This window comes from Trachurus trachurus (genome assembly GCF_905171665.1).
Source record: "Trachurus trachurus genome assembly, chromosome: 3".
Lineage (NCBI taxonomy): Eukaryota > Metazoa > Chordata > Actinopteri > Carangiformes > Carangidae > Trachurus > Trachurus trachurus.
Genome location: NC_139893.1, coordinates 31,494,304 through 31,507,620, shown reverse-complemented (window position 1 = coordinate 31,507,620; position 13,317 = coordinate 31,494,304). Strand labels below are relative to the sequence as shown.

At 41.6% G+C, this 13,317-nt stretch overlaps 1 protein-coding gene across 1 annotated transcript in view; it reads right to left on the bottom strand.

Moving 5' to 3' along the window:
• LOC311007263 (protein kinase C-binding protein NELL1-like) overlaps window positions 1-13,317 on the bottom strand; it is a gene marked incomplete at its 3' end in the record, with an annotated part of 272,144 nt that overhangs the window by 206,733 nt on the left and 52,094 nt on the right. The gene's annotated exons all lie outside the window — the stretch shown is intronic.

The window sequence follows — 13,317 nt, the reverse complement described above, 5'->3', positions numbered from 1 at the left end:
CAGAGCATTCCAGGAACAGGGTTTCGCACAGAATAGGTTGGTGAGCTATTTTCTACACCCTTTTCTGAGGTAGAACCAGGTAGCACACAGTAAGCCTATATATTGGAACACATATATATTCTGTGATATTAATATTCCAGGAAGAGTGGGACTGCTTATTAAGAGTCTTATACCTACAGAACATATCACTCATCCAGTGACAGAACAATTAGCTGACTGATTTGTCAACCAACAGTGAAGTAATCCCACCACCTGAATAATTGATCTGTGGTTTAAGTTACTGACTCAATTGTTAAAGGGATACTTCACCCAAAATCGATAATTCTCCAATTTCCTACTCACTGTCATGGAAGGGTTTGGAGATTGCTTTTGGAGTTCCAGGGGTGTGTTTTGAACGTTTCAAAAGTGAGCACTATCCGCCACCATTAACCCTTCGTTGGCATGACAGTGAGTAGAAAATTGGTGAATTATTTATTTTGGGTGAAGTATCCCTTTAAGTTGAACATCATTTAGGTTTGAACTGTTTATCAAGTACCTACAGCTATAGGACTGTGAAATTGTTATTTTCTGACATTTGAAAGACTAAATAATCAGTCATTCAAATCATACAAAACCTGATTGGACAACGTACCAGGAGAGTTACCCTATTGGTGATCATGGATATTGATACAGATCATCATATAAATCTCGACCTTTTTTTTTTTTTCTTTTGGGATGGACAAATGTCCAATAGTCAACATCATAATGGGGTTCCACTGCTGCTGTTTCACATAAAAAAATATTAACACAGCACAAGCCAGTTATTACACTATAAAAATTAAATGTCAGTTAGTCTCACAGGCAATCCCTCTGTAGCTGTGGCCTGGTAAAACCCACAGTCAAATTGGCAGTCTACAATTATTTGCTGATCCCATATTTATTAAAAAGGCCACCACCATCCTAACCTCCACTAATTTAATTACCCAGCCTGCATACACAACAACATAATGTGTAAACATGAAGTAGGAGAAGCTGCTGCTTTAACAACCAGCTACTGAGGTGGTTGCTCAGTACAAGCCTGGAGAGAAGCTGCCGTCTCTCTTTCACCCACCATCCTCACATTATAGGGTGTCTGGAAGGACTGCGGGCGTTCGACCTGCAGCTCGTCTCTGTGCCATGTGCACTCTCTTCTCCAGCCTCATCAACCACACTGAAGTAAGACCCAGCCAGCTGTAGACAGCTGCAGCCAGAGAGCCGCAGGCAAACAGAACATGACATTTCTGCTTCCCTGTAGCCGCAAATGACCCCAACACTAGACCACTGCACCCCTGGCACACACACAAAACATACTGTATATTGGCCAACACAATACATACCATACAGTACATACAGATATACATTCCAAACCTAACTAGAACTTCACCAATCCCAACATATTCGGGCGTAAAACCACACATATACACACATCCACACACAGGGATCAAGCCCATTCAATACCAAAGCTCAACAGCTCTCATGCATATTTATGGAAAGGGAGAGTGGACCCACTCCACAGAATATCAATCAAGGCTGTGGGGCAGCAGATTTATCCATCTCTCTGTTTGGAAAATGAATGAAACTGGCATTTTGGATTCTTATGAGTTTTTCTCAAACACAGTATATTGTCAGATATGATCAAAACATAATTTTTCAGGTATGCATTATGATTAATTACCTTATCTGCAACACAAAGACAAACTGCAACACATAACACCACAGCTACTGTAGGCTACATACTGTATACGAAACAGTGGGGTCCAAAAGTCTTGGACCACACACATTGTATTCATGTTAGTAATTGCTCTGTGAATGAGGCAACAATGTAAAAAAAAAAAAAAAAAAAAAAGATTTATCAAGATTATGTTCTTAACTAACAGTGTGTACCTAATTCCACAGAGGAACTGTGCACACCTATGAAGCACAGTAGAGCAGGTCAAGGGTGAAGGTGAGAGGCCAATAAACTGTGATGGATGTTTATGACATGTACTTTTTATAATTTTATCTTTCACCTTGATCTTCTTCTCCTTGTATTAGAAGACTTTGTTTTTCCTGCCTTGTCAGACTTTGGTTTGGTAACAGTGCTGGGTTCCCACATCTCAGCACATATGGCACCTATAGTAATATATCTACAGTTGTACTCTTACTCTTTAAAGACACATCATTGCCGTGGTCGGTCTGTTTGTCTACTTGTCTTTGCAGCTAAAAAACCACTCATGGACTCTTAGTGCTTTACATCTGCCTGCAGATTCTAATGTAATAATGTGTATGTCTATAATAATTGTAATATTTATTTCATTATGTGTAATGTGTGTATTGTGTTGACTACTCTTGCAAACCAAATGGCCCCAGTGGGAGAATAAAGATTTTCTAATCTAATCTAACAGCAGTAGGAGCAATAAGCTCATACACACCTTCTCCCAGGTGTCCATGGCACTGAGGCTTGGGGCTGTGACGTAGATTTAACACACAAAGCTTTTACATCACGGTCTATGAAATACACACTGCAGTGAGTGCATGCAGTGAGAGGAGGAGCAGGAGGGGGAGAAACTGCTGCCTCTCTTTCATACTGAAGTCTCTCAGCAAGCATTTTATTAGGAAAACCCTAACACCAGCTGATTCATGCAATTAACCAATCAGCCAATCATGTTGCAGCAGTGCAGTCCATAAAAACCAGCAGACTGACTGAGCCATAAAAGAAAAGAAAACGATAAAGGAAATGGGAGGGTGGTGGTGGTGGTGTTGGGAGTGGGGGGGGGGCTCAAACCTTTCTACAGAGCTACTGATGGCCCATCAGCCCCCCACACAGCAGGCTGTGTTAATACAAAAACAATTATCACACAGTAAATTAACAGGCATTACAGGGGAATGTTTTTCTACAACATGGAATTGCATTTGCACGCACTCCGTCGCCGCTGCTTACTTTGCAAGTTGCAACACGTGAGAGAGAAAGCGAGAGAGTGAGAAAGAGAGGTAGAGTCAGTGCCGGCCAGTTCAGCTGTCTCCGTACAAGCATGTCATCGCTGGGAAATTAAATGAATACATCACTCCGTGGCTGCGCGGGGCAGCGACCTGACAGCTCGTCTCCATCATGCTGCAGGAGACGAAGCTGCTGATACTTGTCAGCTGGAGAAGAATCATTTGCACCAAACGAGGAGTAAAACGAGACTGAGAGCTCTCCAGCTTCGCCTCCTCCACTGATGGAAGCCTCCTCGGGGCTGCGAGAGGCCTGGAATCGCTAAACGAGCAGAAACACCGTTATCCTGATTTGACTCATGAAATAATCATCAAAGGCATTAACTCCACTTCACGGGGAGCGTTTATTTTATGAAGCATTTAGTGGTTGCTATTGTATCCCTGCACTACAGCATATTTAATGAAGGGGAATAATCTATTGGCAGGCAGTCCATTTGTAATGAATAGTGCGGGCCTGACAGACAGTAAAAATGATGTATCTGTTTTGGTGCTTCTCTGCGCCGAAAATAAACAATGAGCCTTATCGCCGTTTAAAAGGCTGTCTTTTCAATGCTGATCCTTTCATAAGCAGCATTTTAAAAAGCCGCTTTTTTACTAATGACAACTGCATGGATCTAACAGACCCCTAATGCGAGAATCCACAGCTTTAAAAAATATATCTTTGCATATCAAAGAAAGAGAAAAAAAATTTGGCCAGCAGTGGTGGAGGGAGATGGGGGCCATGATTAGAATGTGTTTAAATTTGATGTGATCACTAAACTGCTGGGTATGATTTTCTGAACAAAGATGCACTTGAAAAGAGTTCAAAGCCAAAACTGAGGTATAAAAATGTAGCCCAGTAGTTGCTGGTTTAAGAATTTGTTTAGGTTTTTATGTGGATATGGTGTATATTACCATTTACTGATCAACTCAACACTCAGTTGAAACAATGACCAGAACACAGTGGATAAAGGGATATGAAAGGCTAAAAAAAAGGTCAAACAGTGCTTGCCTTCTCCAAGCTTGGGCAAAAATAAGCTGCACTCACAACACTGGGAGCATCCTTTCATCAGTGTGAGGTTGAGAGGACAAAAGCCCCAACAACTGGGACACAGCCTAAGATTTTCTTTTTCATTTCTAATAAATTGCACCACGGTTGTCAAGGAAAGAAAAACGCTGGACAATGTTTTTCCTACTTTTTCCAAGAGGTCTCATGTGGTTTTTACTTTGTGACTACATATCAAACGTACCCGGTATTCTCCGCTCTGGCTCCAGAGTATTGTAATGGTACATCTCAGCGAGCCCCTACAACCATTTACTTTAACTTAAACTAGAATTCCTGCCTCACTGTTCTAAGACTCTTTGTGTTTGAGATATAATGTGAGGCAGGGCTGGACAATAGATCAATTTGATCAATTATTTTAAATTTCTAGTTTAGATCTATTTGTTTTAATGAAAATCCAGTTCCTCTTTAACATCCACCATCGACGCTCCTTGCTGGACTCCCGTGGTTAAAAGTGGGCTCACCCTATGGCTTGTGCCGATTGGCAATGGTCGATTGAGAGAATGATCGATGATGTTTTGTTTTTTTCTTGCCAATGTCATAAAACACAAACTCAGATGCTGCTACAGCTGTGCAGCACCACTGTGCTCTGGCTCAGCTTTTCAGCATCCAGATGTCGGTTAGATCCTCCAAGTTTGAACTCTATTTATACAAAGTGCAGTTGGTTTGTTTTTTGGTGGCGCCCTCCTTACAGGTGATGCACACACAAATGTCCATGTAAATTTGTCAACTGACCATCTTTGACGTAGACAACTCTTTTACAAAGTTTGCAAATCGGCTGTGTGGTTTGCATTGTGAATTGCATTATGTCACGGACAGCTTTAAACTAGAGAAAGCTTACTGAAAATCAAAACTATACAAAATTTGTCATCTGTAGATTGATGTTAAATAAGGGGGGGGGGGGGGGGGGGGGGGGGGGGGGGATTTAAATTGTGAATCCGCCTTGTCTGAGATCTGAGGTTTTTTTTCCGCCCATATCGCTGAGTCCTAACGTGAGGTCACCATGAACTTGACCTTTAAATACCAAAATCTTGTCAATTCGGCCTCGAGTCTTGAACGTTTGTGATGGGAATCTCTTGAGGAGTTCTGAAAATGTTGCGTTCACAAGACAACAATCGTATTTGGTGAGGTCACTGTGACCTTGACCTTTGACCGCCAATGGTGCTTGGTCCAGGTGACATTTAGACTGAATATGTATATATTCCCCCAAGTGGTTACTGAGATGTTGTGTCCACATGAATGGGTTGGGTGGACAGACAACCAAACAACAATATGCCTCTGGTTGAGGTGTGGAGGCACACTGACTGTCCTACTGAACATTAGCCTTAGCCATTTGTTTACATTTTGGATAACATGTAACTTTTGTTGATTTCTTATTGTACTGTAAGCCACTTTTGACAAAAGAATCTCACAAATTAGTGTAATACTGGAAATAAAGTGTGTATGCATATTAAACAAATATATAAATACCAAAATTCTGTCTAAAACTAAAATCTAGATGTACAACAATGTGCCTCGCTTCCTGCCAATATCCACCAACTTAGTACAGCCACTGAAGAGGAGCGGTCCAAAATGCCACCGGCCTCCATCAGCAACCGGATCAACCCTGACTAATGAGATTTGAGAAATGATGGTCACACTAGATACTGGCTCATTTTCTAATCCATGAGCCCAAACAGACAAACCTGCACATTACAGAGCGGCCTTTTATTGTGAACCAGCCCAAGGCAATGACCATGCTGTGTAATCAGCAGCATCGTCAGGTGGATGCATTGTCTCTGGGAAAGGGAAAACCTTGCTTACACAGATGTAAACACGTGAGGAAAATATGAGCAGAGGAAGGATTTGTAGCAAAAACATGCAGCGGAAGAGGTAGTTGAGGTCATGGCCTAAACACATGATTTGAATTCTGTATCGTTCCAGGCTTTCATATTTTCTGTTTACTAATATCTAAATGCACACAGCAAGTTGTTGAGGTCTCTACATCCTACAGATGCTGCCTTGGCGGTGCAGTGCTCTCACAGCACTCACCACTCTTGTCAGTGGTTTTTACAGAAACTATTTCTTGGTAGAAATTAGTTTCAGTGAAAACTGGTCTCTGGGGGGGTCTGATAAATCCGGAGTAATGGGAACATTATTTCTGGAAAGAGATGTGGCCGTTTAATTATTCTTGCATAAATTGTCTTTGGTGTGAGCAGCACAAATGAAATTTCAACTCACTTTTATTTTAATTGGTTGGAGGCAGACAGATGCCGCATTGTGCAAAGGTTTGAGGCACTTTGGATGCTTAGATTCCTGCTGATCACACAATGCCATCAAGGACGCATTTGATGGATCCTAAATTCGTTCTGCAGCAGAACCCCAACAAAGAAGCCCTGAAACAGATGGTCCTGCCTCCACAGGGCCCTGAACTCAACACCATGGAGTCACTGTGGGATCAAATGAAGAGGCAGAAGACACTCAGAACCCTGACAGACTAAATCCACAGGATTCCTCAGGATGCTTGGAACAACTTATCTGCCAGGAGCATGGACCAGTAAGTATTCTTTACTTTATTCTGAGTGCCTTAAAATCTAAAGTACAGCACTGATGTGAAAACCTGGAGATAAAAACTAAAATATCAGTACGCTACAAGAGATGAATTAGAAATTATTGAGGTTAGTTTTTAGAATTCAGAGAAAATGGATAAGAGTAGGTAAGGTTAAATGCTTTCCAAATGCACTGCAGGTGAAACTTTTGATCCTATTCTCAAAACATTTTAGCAATGTTGGGTAAGACACTTTGAAATAGTTTAGAACTAGCAAAACTGGCGACTCTCCTTCAGGCTGAGATTAAGGAGGTTTAACCACAATGATATTCACAATGGACAGAATGAAATAAATAATAGGGGATGGAGCAGGTCAAACAGGGCTCAGTTACACACACACAAAAAAATCCTTGCTTTTACAGCCTTAAAAAAAAGCATTCTGGAGAGGAGTGCGCGAGAGGTTACATAAGTACGTTCAGGATGCCTGGCCAATCATTGTATTTGGACCGAATGAAATGACTGACTGAATGACTTTTCTCAGAACCGTATGAGAATGGAATAATGATGAGCCTCTATTACTGGTGGCAGTGTACCATCAGATTATTAATAGGATTCTAACATAAATAAAGAAATGTGTAACATTTCCAGAGAGGTAAGTGTTGCATTAATGCAGAGGGTGTTATTTAAAGTTTAACAGCAGTTTTTTTCTTCTCATTAGCAGCAGACCAACTGAGAAAACATAAAAGGCGAGTTTTAACTAGCAATAACACAACTGTTTTTCTAATGTGGGGCATAGGAGGAGTGATAATTCTAATGCTGCTTTCCATTTTCTTCACAATATTAGGAATCTGCTGAGTTCGGGAAAGATAGTGAATCAAACTGCTGAGTAATAAATAAACAGCCAGCAGCGGTGGCAGGGTTGCAGGCTTCCTCTCCACAAATGGGAGATTGTGGGCTGTGTGTGTGGAAGGGGTCTCCAGAGTGCGCTGACAGCTCTGGGAAGAAGCTGTTGAGGTGACAAGTGGTCTTCATCAAAATGCACTGGTGTCATCTGTGAGAGAAAAGTTTGGGAAATGAATGGCTGCTGGAGAATGCTGCGTTGGCTGTATATCATCCCCAACTTATTCTTCACCCCCCATGTCATGCTGCTATTTTATGGAGGGCAGCTGACATCCAATTATCTGCTCAGTAGGGAGGTCAACACTCTGGAACTTGTCCATGCAACGGGAGGAGGAGGTGGTAAACCAGATGCTGTGATGGAAAAATGCACCGATGCCCTCGGCCACTGACCTGGAAAATGTGACCGGGATTGATTGAGAGACACTGTGCTTCAGTTGTCACAGGAAGATTATCCTTGATGGGGGGTTTCTGGATTTAGCGGATGCTCTCGTCAGCGAGGGCGATGGAAGATAGGTGTAACTTTCACGACTGGGCCTGTTCTCCAAGTAGAGGATCAACGGGATGCGATGAACAGAAGGAAATCAATTCTCATTTTCGCAGTTTGAGTGTTTTCAGAGTCACGTTATTAGCAGCGAAGCTTTGTGTGAAGCAGAGGTGCAGGTGATGAGGTCCATCAGGAATGAGTGTGATGCTGTTCTGCTCCAACAGCTCATGGACATGCCTTCTTGATTTTGAGTGCTGGAGAGAGAAGGAAGCAAATCCAGGGTACTTCTTTCACTATTCCTTGAGTTTTAATGCACACATTACAACACTGACTCAGTGATATGTCTGTCGTCTTAAGATACATCACCAAACTAAGATCTGAGGTGACAGATTTCAACAGGATGTCAACTTGTTCCTTTATCTCATCATGCTCGGGTTATTGTAATTCTCTTGTTAACTGTGAACAAATGTGTACAACGCCTTCAAACTGTCTTCCAAGCTTTTAACAAAACAGCTGGCATATAAAAACCCATTCTAACATCTGTGCAACGACTTCCTGTTTTAGAATTCATTTCTAAATTTTAATTATCACTTTTAGAGCTTTATAGGGCTGGGCTCCAGAAAACAGAACAGATCTCCGTCACCTCCACACCACCAGCCAAGATTTTAGGTCCTCCATCCTGGGTCTCCTGAGCGTTACCCTGGACATGCAGACCTTGAGTGATTGAACAGTCATTCAATAAATCTGAGATCCTTCAAAAAGCAACTGAGACCCCATCTTCTCCGACAGGCTTTTAGGCAACATGTGGTTTCTTGTGCTTTTAACTGATGATGACCCATGTTTGTTTTTCCTCTTCTATTGTATATCTTATCTGGTGTTTTTCATTTTCATTTTATTTTGATGGATTTCAATTGTAATTCTTTCATTGGATTATTTTCATTTGATTGTAAAGAACATTGTGACAATAGTGTCTTTGTTTGCTTCACCCCCATAATTCAAGACACAGCTCAGTGGTTATACTGTAGTTTTCTGCGCATTTGTGACACTGGCAGTGTTGATTTTTGTAAATTAGTAAATAAATAAATCATAATGGACAAATATGCATTTGCATAATCACCCTGCTGTAGGAAGGTTTCTTCCCTGAGGAGACAAGTTCTTAGTACAACTACTTACACACTACACAACACTGACTACAGTATAATCCAAGCCAGGTTAGGTTTACTGTTGTAGTAATCAAAAGATGGTCAAATACAACTACAGTGAATAATAAGAAAAATGAACTATAAATACTGAAGCTAAGAGATCCTCTTCCCTTCCCCACTCCTTCTCCACAGCCACACATAGAAAACTGCTTTAATTACAGAATGATAAAGTCTTTCATGTTATTTACTGTTCTTGTTTAGAGGAGTTATTTTCCATGTGAAAGGGTCTTAAAATGACTCTGGGTGTAACACACAGCTAATGACTGCCTGTCAGTTTTGATCTTGGGACAGTCAGTGGGATTAGCCGCCTCAATGCTGAAAAAGCTTTTTGAGGATTCTGATGTTTTTCTACCAGAAAGCCATTTTTCAGCCAAGAGCCTGGTGAAGGTCTCTGGGGTCTGAAGACTGTTGGACAGGTGGAGGAGGTCTGGCTTGTGTCTGGGGTACCAGAGGGGAGTCCTGTCACTCAAGCTAACAAACACAGTGTATGTTCCAGGGAAGTGCGGGCAAGAGTGAATCTGAGATTGCCTCTTTTTTTGTTGCTAGGGAGCAAGCAGAGCCTTTGTCATGCTGTGTGAGTAATTTCTGTTATCCTGTGGGCTTGATGTTCTTCAGGGTTCCTTCCCTGTAGGGGTCTTCGGCCTGTTTCGTTCTCGAAAGCTCCCTCACAGAAATGGAGGCGGCCACTGACCAAGCACATGGTGGGGTCAGAGCTGGCTTTAGTTTGTAAGAGCGTCTGATATGTGGCCCAGTTTGAGTGCCTTCTCAATCTGTCTGTAAATTGCAGCATCTCAATGCAGTATGTTTCGTATAGGAGGTGCAGCAAATGAGTTATTGGCTTTTCACTCCTTTTGAAAAGCTCTGGTTATCAATGTTTTTCACATGTACAAGATTGTGCAGGATAGTTCACATTCACTGTACAGTACAGTTCATTGTCAGTGCTCATCAAACCCATCTCTTTTGTTCTGTTCTCTTCTATACCCACTCATACACTGCCTGCCCTACACCACATGACAGATAAAGACAGACACCAACTCACTGGCAATGAAAGAGGAACATGTAGCAGCTCAAGGGCCTGATCCTCTTTTCTCATGAGTTTGAAGAGACCAAACCAGAGCTTAAAGCAGAAGTAAGCTGAATGTTTGTGTTAATATAAGTCTTAAATAGTTATATCTTCCGACAGCAATCACTTACGTAGAGTGTTTTGTCCGAAACACGGGTCTGTCAGTCACTCTGCTCTGCTGTAAGCCGAGGAGAAAACTTCTTGTATACTTCCTTGTATCCCACAATCTTTATCCAATGAGGAGAGAGAACGGCATGAAGGGCTGTGTGTGCAGCCAAGGGATGCGCGTGAATGTGGTGACGTAGGGACGAGGACCAATAGATCCATGACGAGGGCGGGGGCTGCTAACTCCATCGGCTGACAAGAAGTTAGCCAAAACGACCGGATCGCTTACTTCTGCTTTAAAGTCCCCCTCCCGCGACCCTTTTTGGTTATTTTAAAACATTCTCTGTGGTCTTTAAATTGTGATTATGAAGTTTTTAGCTAAAATCAAAAAACCTGTGCCATTTCCCAGGGCTCTTCTTCTGCACAGCACCAGCAGCTCATTAGCAATGCGTCTCTGGAGGATGGGCGGAGACTGCACTGCTCTGCACCCGCCAGTCTCAATTTGAAGGCAGAAAAACTCTTTAAAGACATACTATAAATTTAACATTCATCTGGATGCAAATAACATCCACATCTCTTTAATACAGTATGTAAATGGCTAGCTCTGCTTTATGGTTAAAAAAAACAACAACAACTACATGACAATTACATGCCCCATTAACAAGCCAGCAGTGAAATCCCCCTTGTTTTAACATACTAGCAGGAATCAACCGTAGGAAGAACAAGAACATAACCTGCAGTGCAAATACTGTAATTCTGGGTAAGAAGTTCAGCCTTTTGTTGTTCACAGAGATTCAGAGGCAGACTGAGGAGAGGAGGGAGTGGTTCTTAGGCTGCATTTGTACTGTATCTGTTTATCCTTCACCAAGGAGTAAATACTGTAGAGGAATAATCCGGGGTGAGAAGTGTGGAAACTGGTTTCTGACTGAGGTGAGAGGGGCCTCCTCATCCCTCACCCCTACTCCACAGGGGAGACAGGGAGTTCATGATCGAAGCCGGCAGGTTTCCCAGCTCTAGCATTCATGCACAAATCCCATCTGATGGCAAAACAAATTTTGAAAAATTCTGCAGATAGACACAAACAGAATGAGCAGAGCACCAAAAACCTCCTATTTACCCATTAGAGAATCTGCTGATCATCTGCCAAGAGTTAATAAACAAACCAAAAACTGGCAACAATTTTGGCTTGTAATGATCATATTCATTTTTTTGCAATATGTCAACCCACATGTTTTTCAATGCCATTATATAGAGAATGTCTTAGAATCAGATGATGCATGCAAGACTGAAGGAATCCAAATGTACAAAATTAGGATCCTTGCCTTGACTGCAGAGATTAGTGATATCTTTACGTTGATTCCACATGAAGGTCCTGGAGCTGGCCTACATCAACCTTCATGCGCTCATTTGGGGGATGCTTTTGTCCAGAGCATTATGTAACTTGTATGTATGCTCGTGCATATGAATGTGGTGCAATGGTCAACCATAAAAACAGAATTGCCCTATTGGATAAATAAAGTAATCTCAACTCAACTCAACTCATCTTAAATGAGGTACAAACAAGTGAAGCGGAAAAATGAAGCCAAGACAGTTTCTCAAAGGGCCACTTGAGTCTGGCTCAAAAAGCCAAGTACAAAAACAAAAACAGGCTCACCCAAAAATTATATTAAATATTTCAACATTTTGGCAAATTCGTCCATTGCCATAATCCCTATATATATATATATCCATATATATAATAGTTTTAGGGGTAGGTTTGTTACCTTTAATTGTTGGTGCAAGCTATTTTTAGATGGGCCAGGCAGAAATCAAGCTGCTCAGCTAATGCTGCGGAGACTCATGGTATTTCCGGGCTTTCCCTCAAGACTCATCAAATACAAAATCCAACAACTCCAAAACGCTCTCGAGGACAAGTTGTGACCTGCACATTTATGAAATAATAATGGAACGTTACGAGACTGAGTTGTTTTCAAGGTAAATGCAGTGTTTTAAGTGGGCCAGTATGCACCGGTACGGAGCAATTTGTGATAGTTTCACTCCTATGGCTACACTACATTACCCAGTGTGCACTAGTAGGCCCCCTACGCCTGTCCATTTACTCGCAAGGAGGTCTCACAGAGCCTGCCAGAGTCTGCCTAAAAGGACGTGAAGAAGAAGAACGTCATATCAACGTGGGTCGCAACCACAGACTGTATATAAAAGAGGTCACAACTGATAGTTGTTTGATTCAGTGCCAGTTCAAGTTGCCTTGTTTATTCACCTCCTGTCTAGTAGATTCCTCCAGTGATGTGAGCTGCCCTAACATTTCTGTGTAACCCCAGAATATACAGTACTGTTTGCATTTTTCTAAGTATATGAAGATCTTATTCATCAATAATATCAATGATGTTGGTCCTCCTAAATATGTGTACTTCCCAGTTAAGTTATACTAAAATCAAATATATATTCAGGTCTAAAATAATATATTGTCTACTGTTTTGTAATGATAGAAACAAACACAGGAGTATGTCATTTGATTGATTTACTTGTCAACTGCATAGCATACTTCTCCAATTTTCTCCATGTCTGGTGTCCATCTTTTATCCGTGTGTGTGTGTGTCAATAGGCGCACAGTTATGGCCAGTTCAAGCTCCCTTGATCATCAGCCTCCTCCAGTGCAGCTACTTGAGGACCCGCTCTGAAGACCTCACTTGGGCAAGTATTCAAGTTCACAAACACTGAGAAAGGACTTTTTTTAGCAAGAAAATACTTGTTAAACTCTTTGTGGAAAGTTCAATAAAACTTTTGTTTGTCTTATTTATCACCAACAGTTGAATAAGGAGAGTACTGGCACTTATTTTTTTCCACTTAAAGCACTGGGTAAATGCATGGGTAAATGCAAAGCCCACCGATGCACGTTCCCATCGGGGGCAGTCGTTTTTCCACAAGGAGTCTCTTTTTGGCACAACACCCGCTATGCATTCACCTCAAAAACAATTCTAACTTGTAACATTCCATCATTAT